This window comes from Mesocricetus auratus, unplaced genomic scaffold (genome assembly GCF_017639785.1).
Source record: "Mesocricetus auratus isolate SY011 unplaced genomic scaffold, BCM_Maur_2.0 Super-Scaffold_100008, whole genome shotgun sequence".
NCBI classification, from domain to species: domain Eukaryota; kingdom Metazoa; phylum Chordata; class Mammalia; order Rodentia; family Cricetidae; genus Mesocricetus; species Mesocricetus auratus.
In genome coordinates this window covers 66,664,685-66,677,028 of record NW_024429192.1, presented here as the reverse complement: position 1 = coordinate 66,677,028, position 12,344 = coordinate 66,664,685, and the positions used below count along the sequence as shown (strand labels likewise).

Below are 12,344 nucleotides of genomic sequence, written 5' to 3'. Positions count from 1 at the left end.
CTCATGGACATTTTATTGATTCGAGTTTGATGTGGGAGGTCCTGGGCTGCACAGGAAGTAGGCTGAGCAAGTCTTGAGGAAGAAGACAGTATGTAGCACTCCTCCATAGCCTCTGCCTCAGTCCCTTCTTCTGAGCTCCTGCCTTGGCTTTCCTTGATGACAGACTGTAATGTCTAAGCCAAATAAGCCCCTTCCTCCCCAAGTCACTTTTGGCCAGATTTTTTTTTTTATCACAGCAACAGAGAAGCAAGCTAATAGAGTGAGCCTGTGCAAGTTTGTGTAGTTCTATTATAACATCTTAATTATATTTCGGTGTTCCTTTATTAGATCGACTGAGTCTATGGAGGACAGAACAGCTCTAGTGTGTCTTTTTATCCTCAGTGACAAACAGAGATGTAGTCAATGAATACTTTATGGGAAGGGAGACGGAAAAGCAGGAAGGAACAGAGAAATATAAAGAGGAGAAGGAATTTAAACTTCAAAATGTACAAGCAAATAATTTCAGGCATGTTTGTGGTAAAATAGGAATTAAATAGAGCATATGATATTTGATAATTAAAGAAAAGTTATCCTTATCTGAAAAATTAGTCTTTTCGCCCTGGTAAGACCAAAAAAGGAAAAGAAACCTCTCCCTCACTCCTTTTCAGAGGTGATGGTGCAGGAGCTGGTTTCTGCCAGTTCTCCATTACACAGATTGCGGAGAAGTTATTTGCTATACCAACTGTCAGAGAGGAGACGAGCGGGTATTGAAGTCAGCTAAAGCCTGACTGCTTACCGAGAGGTTGAGACTGCGCATGGCCTATCTGAGAAGCTGTCTGCAGTGTGAATTACCAGGCAATACAGGAATTGACGGTGCAAATATAAAGCAGGTCAGGGAGTGGATAGCCCCAGACCAGAGTGGCGAGTACCCCACTCTAAGTGAGAGTCTCACGTCTGAGAGGAGGGCACTGACTTCCCCAACAGTCGAGTTTAAGCAGACCCTGTGTGCTGCATTATTATCTATGACAGTGGTCCTCAATCTTAGAATCACTTAAAATTACCCAGGAGCTTTACACAATAACAATAGCAGCAGCCACACCTGAGCTTCACCTCAGACAGTTTAAGGAGAAGGAGAAAGCAGGGCAAAAAGAGCTACAACCTGTAGGGTTCAGAGAGGAAAGGAGCACCATGGAACAATGCTGCAGCCAAGCATGTGTGGAGATAGCTGGATGAGGGCTGTCAAGGAGGGGCCTCCCGCTCGCCACTAGAATAAAGGGAGGGACTCCAGCAGGCCAAATCCTCACCCACCTAAGCTTCCAGTTTATGGAAGAGCAGAAGGTATTTTCTGCGCCCAGAAAGCAGCTGGATAAAAGCTCGACTGCCTATGTGGCTCAAGGAGCCAGGTTCTAGCTCAAGATGGCAGCCAAATGTGTCAGTGTCAGTCATATGGTACCGGCTTCAGAGATGTCCTGGTTCAGATTACGTCAACTTGACACAAGCTAGAGTCATCAATGAAGAGGGAGCCTCCATAACATCCAGCTGGAGGAAGCCTGAGGGGCAGTTTCACTATTAGTGATTGATGGGGGAGGGCCCAACCCACCACGGGTGGGGCCATGCCTTGGTTAGTGTTCCTGAGTTCTATAAGAAAATAGGATGAGCCAGCCAGTAAGCAGCACCCTTCCATGGCCTCTGCATCAGCTCCTGTCTCCAGGTTCCTGCACTGTTCCTCCTAACTTCCTTCAGTGATGGATTTTGATGTGGCCGTGTAAGCTAAATAAATCCTTTCCTCCCCAGATTCCTTTTGGTCATGGTGTCTTATCACAGTAGTGGTAACCCTGATTAAGAACAGGGGCGTATATGACGTGGGATAAAGGGGTCATGGATGCCTCCATCTCAGTTTCAGAGAGCTGTTGAGCCAGGTAGTGTGTGGTGAGAGAGTCCTTGCAAGAGGCTGTGTGAGGCCACTGAGGGAAGCTGTGAAAGCAAAGTGTGGGTTTCAGTGGAAACCACTGATGTTGGAGATAGCATGACTGTGAGACATCTGCCCAGGAGAGCTGTGTACAGGGGGTGAAACCAGCCCAAGAGAGAGAAGCATGATGCAGGCAGCAAACTTGGAGGAGTAGAGCATTCTAAGTCTTTTGGTGCTGGACCTGTAGCTATAGGATTTGCTGTTTGTCCTGCTGTGTTTTTGTCTTGCTTTGGCCCAGCATTTCCTTACTGTGCCCTCATTCCTCTCTTTTGGAACGCTAACAGTCAAAACGTTATCTTGACTCTCAGAAGAGACTTTAAAATTTGGACTTTTAAAAAGTTCTGAGTCTTTTTAATGTTGGACTAAATGCGTTTTGAATTATGATATTACCACAAGCCTACAGGAACCAGGGAGTTCAATGTAGCAGATCAAATAAGAAATGTTCCCCACAGTCCCAGGCATTTGAACACTTGTTCCTTCGTTGATGATGTTGTTTGAGGAGGTTTAAATGCTGGAGGAAGCATGTCACTTAGAGGAAGCTTTCAGATTTAAAAGCCCCATTCATTTCTAGTTTCCTCTCTGCTTCATGTCGGTGGTTTAAGTTGTGAGATCTCAGCTTCCTCTTCCTGCTGCCATGTCCACTCCCTGCTGCTATGCTGGCCCGGTCATTACAGACTCTAATCCTTTGGAAACATAAGCCAAAAAAACTCTGTCTTTGCCCTAGACATTGTATTTTACCACAGCACCGGAAAAAACAAAAAACAAAAAAACAAACAAAACATACAAACAAACACTAACACAGGACTACTGCGAGAGTTTCATTAAATCCCTAGGTGGTTCTCTGGGATAAAGATGACTCAAGTTCTTCAGTTGGACAACATTCTCAAAGTCTCTTTATATACTGGTTCGCTTAGGCTTGCCTATAAAGAAGGGTAAAACCAAGGACAAGATATCAAGGAATCTCTCTCCATTCCATTCAGTTAGTGAGGGTTTAAAGTGAGGTCTTTTGGACTTCAAGCTCACTATGTACTCAGCAAGGTGAGCTAGTTTGGAGAGAGAACTTGCTGGAGCTCTGTTGGGCCTTAGCCATCTGGCCTTCTTGTTTAATATTCCTCCTTTACCACAGCTTTCCCTCCCACACAGCTCTGTTTCCAGGTACCCATTGCTTGTCCCTCTCCTGCTGGGATAGTGGGAAGGTGACTAACCACTCAGTGAGAAGCCAATCTGTGGGAAGTGTCCCTTGGAAAGAACATTGTCAAAGGTGGGAAAAAGGCTGTGAGGGTTTCCTGGACTACTCCTGAAACTGCCTGCAGGCTAGAAATACCAAAATGAAGAGTTACAACAACAAGGAGTAGGAAGTGAAAACGAGGTGACGGGAAAGGGAAAAAAGAAGTGAGAGGAGGAAAGAAGGCCTGACCTAAGGGTCCAGAGACTCGGTGTCCTCTGACTTTACTCCGCCCTCCGCAGAGACCTCTGGGAAGCCACCTGCTCCACTCCACCCTCCACAGAGACCTCTGGGAAGCCACCCTACTTCACTCAACTCTCAACAAAACCCTCTGGAAAGCCACCCTCCTCTACTCCAACCTCCACAGAGACCTCTGGGAAGCCACCCTACTTCACTCAACTCTCAACAAAACCCTCTGGAAAGCCACCCTCCTCTACTCCAACCTCCACAGAGACCTCTGGGAAGCCACCCTGTTCCAATCCACCTCTACAGAAATCTCTAGGAAGCCACCCTGCTCCATATTTTATTTTCCTATTGCTAGATGGCCCCTGCTCTGATTAATTGGTAATTGCTATTTTAAAATCATCCTGAATTTAGTAGATAAAAGCAAACTCAATACTTCTCTTGGACCTTTGAACTGTCTGGACTTCGCCTGCTGTTTCTCTCACAGTGCTCTGTGAAGTTATAGGGGACAGAGCTCAGTTCAGCATCGCCCAGCTCACATGGGCTGCACGTTCCAATGCTTCTACATGGTTTATGAGGGTCCTGCCTGTGCCTGGGAACCTAGGTGAGGCTTCAGACCCAGAATCTTGTCCCAGCTATATTAGGGGATGCATAGTGCTTTTGCCAGTTAAGGCCTCTCTTAATTTAAAGTGAGTGTGTTTGTTTTTGAAAGCATGACTCTGGTAAATGGCATGCTCTGCACTCAGGTGCACAGCTATGTTTTTCCTATTTGCACTTTTCTGACCCTGGCTGCTATCTAGTTGGTGGTCTGTGATTGCTTCTGAACATTGGTCATTCCGTAGAATGGTCAGGAAGAAGAGACCATGTTCTCCAAACATTCTTCCCTACTTAGAACGTGATTGGTGGGGGACTGTAGTTCATAAGTGAGCTCCACAGGCTGAGAACTCATGGTCATTTGAGACTTCCTTCACACTTTTAGACTTTGTTGTTCTTATTTTTATTTTGGTACTTAGTTTAGTAATAATTATACCTTGGTCTTTCAACTGGATTATCCCACAAGATTTGTTCTAGAAGACTGGGTTCTTCTCCCCTTACTTTATGCCATAGTCCAATTACATCTTTTCTTTCTTCACTCCTCTCTCAGTCTCAACTGTGTTTGGCAACCTCTAGTTGAAGACTCATCTGATTTGTCCTAACCAGAGACCACAGTTAATCAGCAGCAGCAGGCCAAGCCAAGCTACATGCTGTAAGCATAAGAAGTGAGATCTGGAATCCTCCTATAGCATACCTAGATTTTTTTATGTGATGCCCTGTTCTCAGAGTTTGAGTTACTAAAAAATGTGTAATATTTGGAAGTGATCTACAAACAAGTAAACTTTTTAAAAGGGATATTTACAGTGATGGTTAAGATTCAGCTTTTCTTGGCCTGCTAATAATTTAGCACCCACTCATTTGTGTTTCATGATGTATAAGGTATGTAACTGTCAGTTCTCTGTCCAGGTAACAAAATAACTGAGATGAGTTGCCTTCAGTGGTGAAAGGGTTTACCTTGGCTCATTGTTTCAAAGATTTCAGTTCCTGGTCACTTGGAACTGTTTGTATGAGACTGTGGCACCATCATTGTCTATCATGGCAGTGCATGATAAAGGAGGTCTGTTTACTTCCTGGAGGCCAGGATAAGGGGAAGGGTGGGTAAAGATCCCAATATCCCTTTAAAGTCTGATCTGCCAATGACTTATCTTTCTCCCACTAGAATCCACCTCCTAAAGGTTCCACTTTCCAACAAGACCACATGCTAACAGCCATGACTTTAACATCTGGGGCTTGGGGGCACAGTAAATTCCAAACCACAGCATCTTCCCAAAATCTTGTTGCATGCTATCTTGTTTCTTCCACTCTCTCCATTCTCATGCATTTTTCTAGTATAACATGTCTCCACTGTCATAGTGAGGTTTGGAATCGGAACACAGTGATGAGCACGTGTTCACCATCATGTCTTTGGAACAGCCTTAATTTAATGATCACAACGAAGTAAGGTAAACATTCATAGTATTCCCACTTTAGAGACAGGGACTAAAGCACTGAAAATCAATAGGTAGCTTGCTCAAGGCCATGAAGGTATACACTGGAAGAACCAGGATTTAAACCCAGGTTTGCAAAGATCATTGCAGGCTTTTGCCTCGGTTGAGCTTCTTACAGCTAACACCTTAGTCATCACTGTGACCTGTATCCAACTCACTCCTCACCCACTTCATAAGTGTACAAGTAAGATTTAGAAAACAAGTGTGTGGAGATTGTAAGTCCAGAACTCTTCTGAAGAGCTCTGGGGGACACAGTAGAAGCAAAGTTAACTTAAATGCTGACCTGTTTGGTCTTGTGTTCTTAAGGCTCCATTTTTTCCCTGTGGTATTTGTTTTTTTCTAGACTTTCTGCTTTTATCAAAGTAAATTTTCCCAAGTCATAATTTCTAAAACGTTTAGTTTTCAAACTTATTTGACAGAGAACAATTTCGATTCAGAGGTTCTTAAATTTATTCTGATTTGTTCATTATTTATTCTGTCACTTCTAAATTTTGTATTTATACTTCCCTTTTGTCAAACGTTGAGTTAACTGGTATTTTGAATACCTTCTTGATTTTTTTCAAAGAGCTGTATTCTGACCTTTATTATCTCTGGGTTTTTCATTTTTTTCTGTTTCACTAGAACTTTGAAATGTATTGAGGATTTCTTGGCAGCATGAAGTAAAGCCCGCTTGATGGTGAGTGTTGATGGGACTTTGGACCCACCTGTTGAGTATTATATAGATAATATAATATAGATAATATAGAAGACCCATACAACTGTGACATCATTCCCCTTGAACAGTTGGAGAAAGTGTACTGAGCAACAGCATGCATTCTTTACTCTCTGTTTCTTGACTGTGGATATGATATTCAGCTGCTTCAAGTTCCTGCTGCCTTGACCCACCCCCCATAGAGGAATGTGCTATAAACTATGAATAAGACTAAACATCTCTCCCTTGAGTCTCTTCTTGTCAGAGTATCCAGAGCAACAAGAAAGGAAACTGACAGTCAGCTTTCCTGACTGTTCTCCATGCCCATTAGGTTTGCAGAATAAAGGCTTGACTCCTTCTTCCCTTCTCCTCCTTCTTCTCTTAAAGCTGATTCTGATTGTTAAGCTACTGTGGTAGTTTGAATAAGAATGCTCCCCCCCATAGGCTCATATGTTTAAATGCTTGGTTCCAAGTTAGTGAAACTATTTGGGAATGATTAGGAGGTATGGCCTTGTGGAGAAGGTGTGTCACTGAGGGTGGGCTTTGAGACCCATGCTGTTCCTCTCTCTCTCTCTCTCTCTCTCTCTCTCTCTCTCTCTCTCTCTCTCTCTCTCTCTCTCTCTTCTCTCTCTCTCTCTCTCTCTCTCTGCCTTGTGCTGCCAGCCAGCTACTGCTCCTGTACCAAGCCTGCTGCCGGCTGCTATGTTTCCCACCATGATGCTCAGGCACTCACCTTCTGAAACTCTAAACAGGTTGCCAATGAAATGCTCTCCTTTATAAGTTACCTTGGCCATGGTGTCTCTTCACAACAATAAAACAGTAACTAAGACAACTAGCATTTTCTTTTCATTTGTAGATGTGTCTTTCTGAAAATTTATGATTTATAGTAGAGTTGGCCAAGTATAGCCAAGAGGCTAAATCTAGCCTCTCATCTGTTTTTGTTCTTTTGTTTTGTTTTTCCAAATAAAATCTTATTGGAACATTGCCACACTTATTTCTTTACTTGTTTTCTATGGCTATTTTTGCCCCACATTAGCAGAATTGAACAGTTGCTGCAGAGAGCAGATGGTACATATAGCCAAAATTGTCTATCATCTGCTTGGAATATTTACTATCTTTTTCTTGGCTTGTAAAACCTAAAACATTTACTATCTTTACGAAAAGCAGTTTTTCACCAATCCCCTCCCCATTCTTAGATGGGTTAGTTTTCTTCTGGTCTTGCTGCCTCACACTGGATTTGAGTGCACAGATTTTCTGTCACTCACTGAACATGTGAGATGGCTGTCCCTCTCCAATAGGGTAATTAGTGGCCACAGACATATTAGGTGTGATGCAGCAGCCACTAACCACATGAGAGATATGGGAACTTGAAATGTGACTAGTGCAACTGAAAAAGTCAAACTTTATTGTCAAGTGAGGATAATGTCTACTGTAGTTTAAGAAGAGAGAGGTCAGGAGAATTTGTCTAGCTTCCTAGCTCCAGAACACCCTCTTCCTTTGTTCTGGGGAGATGGGGAATCAGGAAGGGGGTGTTTCATATATTCTTAGGACCAGCTTTCCCCTTTCTCCTCATTTCGTTCAACCGGTACCCCTGTTACATCAGTTTACATCTGCTCTCAGATGTGTATTCTGAGTTGAGGATTTTAGAGGTGATATTAGAGGTGAGTGTGAATGCCTTCTAGGCCCTCCACTGTTATGAGAAGTTCTTGTCCGCATGGTCACATAGTCCTTCAGCTAGAAATGAACACACAAAATGCTATATTAGTTATAAAACTATTGACCGGTGGCTTTGGCTTCTTATTGACTACTTCTGTCTTAATTGTTAACCCATTTCTACTAATCTATATATTTTCATGTGGTCTTGGTTTACTAGAGAACATCTGGCATGTTCTCTCTTCCTGGACTCTATATGATAACTCCATCTGCCTATGTTTCCCAAGATTTCCTCATCTCCTGGCTCTGCCTGTACTTCCTGCCTGGCCAATCAACCAATCAGTGTTTTATTCATTAACCAACAAAAGAAGCATATTTACAGAAGGACAACTCCCATCACTCCTCCCTCTGGACCAGTCTGAACTTCACAGGACTTTCTTCTACCCACCTGAAAACCTTAGTCTGTAAAGCAAACTTTTAGGTCCAACCACTGTCTAAGCAGCTGGGTGGGCATCCCAGAGAGTAGTTAATTGCAGCTGAGGACGTCTTGGGGCTCTCAGTCTCTGTAAACTTCCTGACTCTGTTTCTTTCACAGTTTTAAACACAATTGAGATTTGTGATGATATATTCTGCTTGAATTTTGTGATCCAATGATAAATTATATATAATTTCTAGGGGATTTTTAGGTTTCTCCTGTTAGTTATCTGTTGTATCTCTTTTATCAGGATTTAACAAGAATGTAGTACTATACCACCTTCTCCAAATTTCCTTTTAGGAGTCTCATGTGTGATGCATTCAGTTCACCTCAACATAAGGCTATCACTGGACCAGCACCACCACCTTAGTTTTCAAGGTGAGTAATTATTTGAGGGAATTGTCTAAACTCATAGAGCAAGATAAGGAAAACCAAGCATTTAAAACTCATTTTACCAGACTTTCTATGCAGTGTTTTTCTTTTATGCACTACGAATAGAGAAACATTTTTGTAGTGAGAATGATCTACCAGCCTATCTGTTAGCATGGTCCAGCAACTGATTTTCCAGTTTGGTAATTCCCTATAACCCTATTATTTCCCTGGATTTATATTAAATGCTGGTGAAAAATAATTTTGTGCAAGTATTGAACTCACATTTTATTTTTTATTTGTGTGTGTGTGTGTGTGTGTGTGTGTGTGTGTGTGTGTGTGTGTGTGTGTGTTTCTGCCACAGCATTGTTTGGAAATTCTAGGACAAATTGAAAGACTCAGTTCTCTCCTACCATGTTGTTTTCAGGTTCTGAACTCAGGTCATCAAACAGAGGCAAGCATCTTTGCCCCTGAGCTGACTCATGGGATTCTATCCTCAAAGTTTTAAAGTAGCAATATATCGGAGAGGAGGCCAAAAGATCAAGATGTGGGGCTAGGTCTACACTCAAATTATTCAAATTATGGGTAAATAGAAAGACTCAAGAATTTAGGGGAAGAGTCTGACCTTACCCTATTACTGACTATAATAAATTCTGACATAATAGCAGGTTCTCTCATTCTTCTAATAGTTGGTATTACAAATGGAGCATTGAAAAATTTAAAACTGTGTGTGCATGCTTGTGTGTGTATGTATGTATGTCTGTATTTGTGTGTGTATGTATGTGTGTATATGTCACACGTGTACAGGTGCTTACAAGGTCAGAAGAAAGCATTAAATCCTCTGGCGTTGAATTTAGGCATGATTAAGGGCTGGGAACTAAACTCAGGTCCGCTGGAACACACACACACACTTTAGGCCAGAAGATAGGATAGCCAATGTTATAGTGCCTGGGATAGTGCTTGGCTCCTGCCTGCTGCCTGATGTTGATCAACATTCTCTTTTTAATCACTTCCAACTCCTCCAGTGTTTGTGCAGATCATCTCTGTTCCAAAAAATAAAAATAAAAAACCAACAACCACAAAACTAAAAAAGCAGAAAACAAAACAAAACTAGACAACAAGCTGGAGTTTGTTCATCTTATCACACACCTGCTGGGAAGTTGACATTGGCAAAATGGATATGACAAGAAATCAGGGAGTGAGAACCTTTTCCCAAAGTTTTCACTTCGACAATTTTTTATCAGGGGTTCCAGCTGGATCTTTCCTAACTCTGTCTGTGTGAGAGAAAGTCCAAGTGGATCCAAGGGAGTCATTTGTATAACACCCCCCACACTATTCTTGGGGCTCTTCAGAGGTCCTGGGTACCAGAATTAGGATCACCAGGTGGTCACTGTAGTCAAGAACCTGACTAGTATATCTATCAGAAAAGCAAATACAAAGCAGAAGAAAAGCATGTCTGTACAAAAGAGGATTCAGATTAATGCAAGTGTGGGAAACCCTGTCCATGTCAAATTCTTTTTCCTGAAAAACAGTCTCAATTATTCCTACAGTGTACACACTAAATTTATATTCATCTCTATACAGGTAGATGTTCCAATTGAAATTATGCATCCTGCTTGAAGAGTCACACATCACTATAACAACCAGCCCCTTTATTGTTTTTTCTTCGTGAATGTTTTAATTAACAACAGTGTGAAATAAAACTACTCATGACATCATCAGACATCCTAATTTTAGTTGTTTGAGACATCTTGGTAGCATGAAGTACTACTGGGGACTCTGGCTAACCAGTGACTCTAGATTAGGGCAGGGGATTGAAGGGCCCACATGATGCAATACCCTTCAAGGCGACCAAACTCTAAGTAGATGCTCTTCTCCAGAAAAATCATGCACAGAAAAGGTATCAGGTTCTATAGACACACCATCTTTATTGAGCTGTGATAGACTCAGAAAAAGTACATTGACTCATACCCTCAGATGTGAAGAATCCCTGGAAGTCAGATAACACACACACACACACACACACACACACACACACACACACACACACACACACACACACACGCCAAGCTTGGTAATAGGAGGAATCTAACATTTACTTGATCTTTAGGCCCTGCCATGTGTAGGGTTGTTATTGCTATGATGAAACACCGTGACCAAAAGCAACTTGGGGAGGAAAGGGTTTCTTTGGGTTACATTTCTATACTACTGTTCAACATTAAAGGAAGCCAGGAGAGGAACTCAGACAGGGTAGGGACCTGGAGGCAGGAGCTGATGCAGAGGCTATGGAAGGGTGATGCTTGTTCCTCATAACATTCTCAGATTACTTTCTTAAAGAGTCCAAGACCACCAGCCTCAGGATGGCCCCACTCACAATGGGTTTCCCCAACCACCATCAACCACTTAATTGAGAAAATGCCCTTGCAGGCTTCCTATAGCCCAATCTTGTGGAGGCATTTTCTCTGTTAAAGATTTCTCCTTTCAGATAACCCTATCTTGTATTAATTTGACATAAAACAAGGAATTACAGACCCTTTGGAAAATTAAAGGGAGAGCCAGTGACTTAGTCTATTTTATGTTGCTGTAACAGAAACTCAGATTGTACAATAAAAAGAAAAAATGGGAGGTTGGAGAGTTGACTCAGAGATTAAGAACATTTGTTGCTCTTGCAGAGGACCCAAATTTGGTTCCCAGAACCCACATGGTGACTCACAAATACCCATCATTCCACTTCACAAAAATTCATGTATGAGCTGGAAATTAATGTTTTCCTATTTCCACAGTACCCGATTCCTTTGCTCCTGCTCTTATCCCCCTCCATTATTTTTACAGACAAAATATGTTGCCTGGGCATTAAGTAATTTTCCTGTAATAAACTTGATAAAGATCAGGCTGAGAATGGCAATAAAACCACACTTATTCTTTCTCTATTCTTGAGCTTATGAATTTTCTTCAACTGAGAAGATATGTATGGTACCCTGGAGAAGGGGAATGGGCTGAGCAGATTGGGAGCATAGGGAGAGAGGAAAGGGAGCTGGGAGAAAGAGAGGGGGAGAAGAAGAGGGGAGAGGAGGCCATGGGGGATCAGGAAGGTTGAGTCAGGAGAAGAACAGACGAGAGCAGGATGAGAGATACCATAATAGAGGGAGCCATTGTAGGTTTGAGGAGAGATCTGGCACTAGTGAGATATCCAGAAATCTACAAGAATAACACCAACTGGCAATCTAAGCAATAGTGAAGAAGCTACCTTAAGTCCCCCCCCCAATAATGAGATTAATGACTACCTTATATGCCATCCTAGAGCCTTCATCCAGCGGCTGATGGGAGCAGAGGCAGGCACCCACAGCTAAATACTGAACTGAACTCCTGGAACCCAGTTGCAGAGAGGGAGGGATGATGAGCAAAGGTGTCAAGACCAGGCTGGTAAAACTCACAGAAACAACTGACCTGAATAAGGGTGAGCTCATGGAACTCAGACTGATGGCTGAGAGGCCAGCATTGGACTGATCCAGACCCCCTGAACATGGGTGTCAGTGAGGAGGCCTCAGCAATCTATGGGGACTTGGGTTGTAGATCAGTGTTTATCCCTGGCATACAGATGGACTTTAGGAGCCCATTTCACATGAAGGGATACTCTCTGAGCCTGAACACATGGGGGAGGGCCTAGGCCCTGCCCTGGATAATATGACAGACTTTAGAGATCCTCCATGGAGGGTCTC

General features: G+C 42.7%; 1 long non-coding RNA gene across 1 annotated transcript; it reads left to right on the top strand.

The window, feature by feature from the left end:
• The first annotated feature begins 1,696 nt into the window (after positions 1-1,696).
• Positions 1,697-10,343, top strand: LOC110341136. The gene is made up of 4 exons (XR_002383014.2): positions 1,697-1,744; positions 6,059-6,113; positions 8,557-8,634; positions 10,210-10,343. It is a non-coding gene; the product is annotated as an uncharacterized LOC110341136 (long non-coding RNA).
• Positions 10,344-12,344: the final 2,001 nt, after the last annotated feature.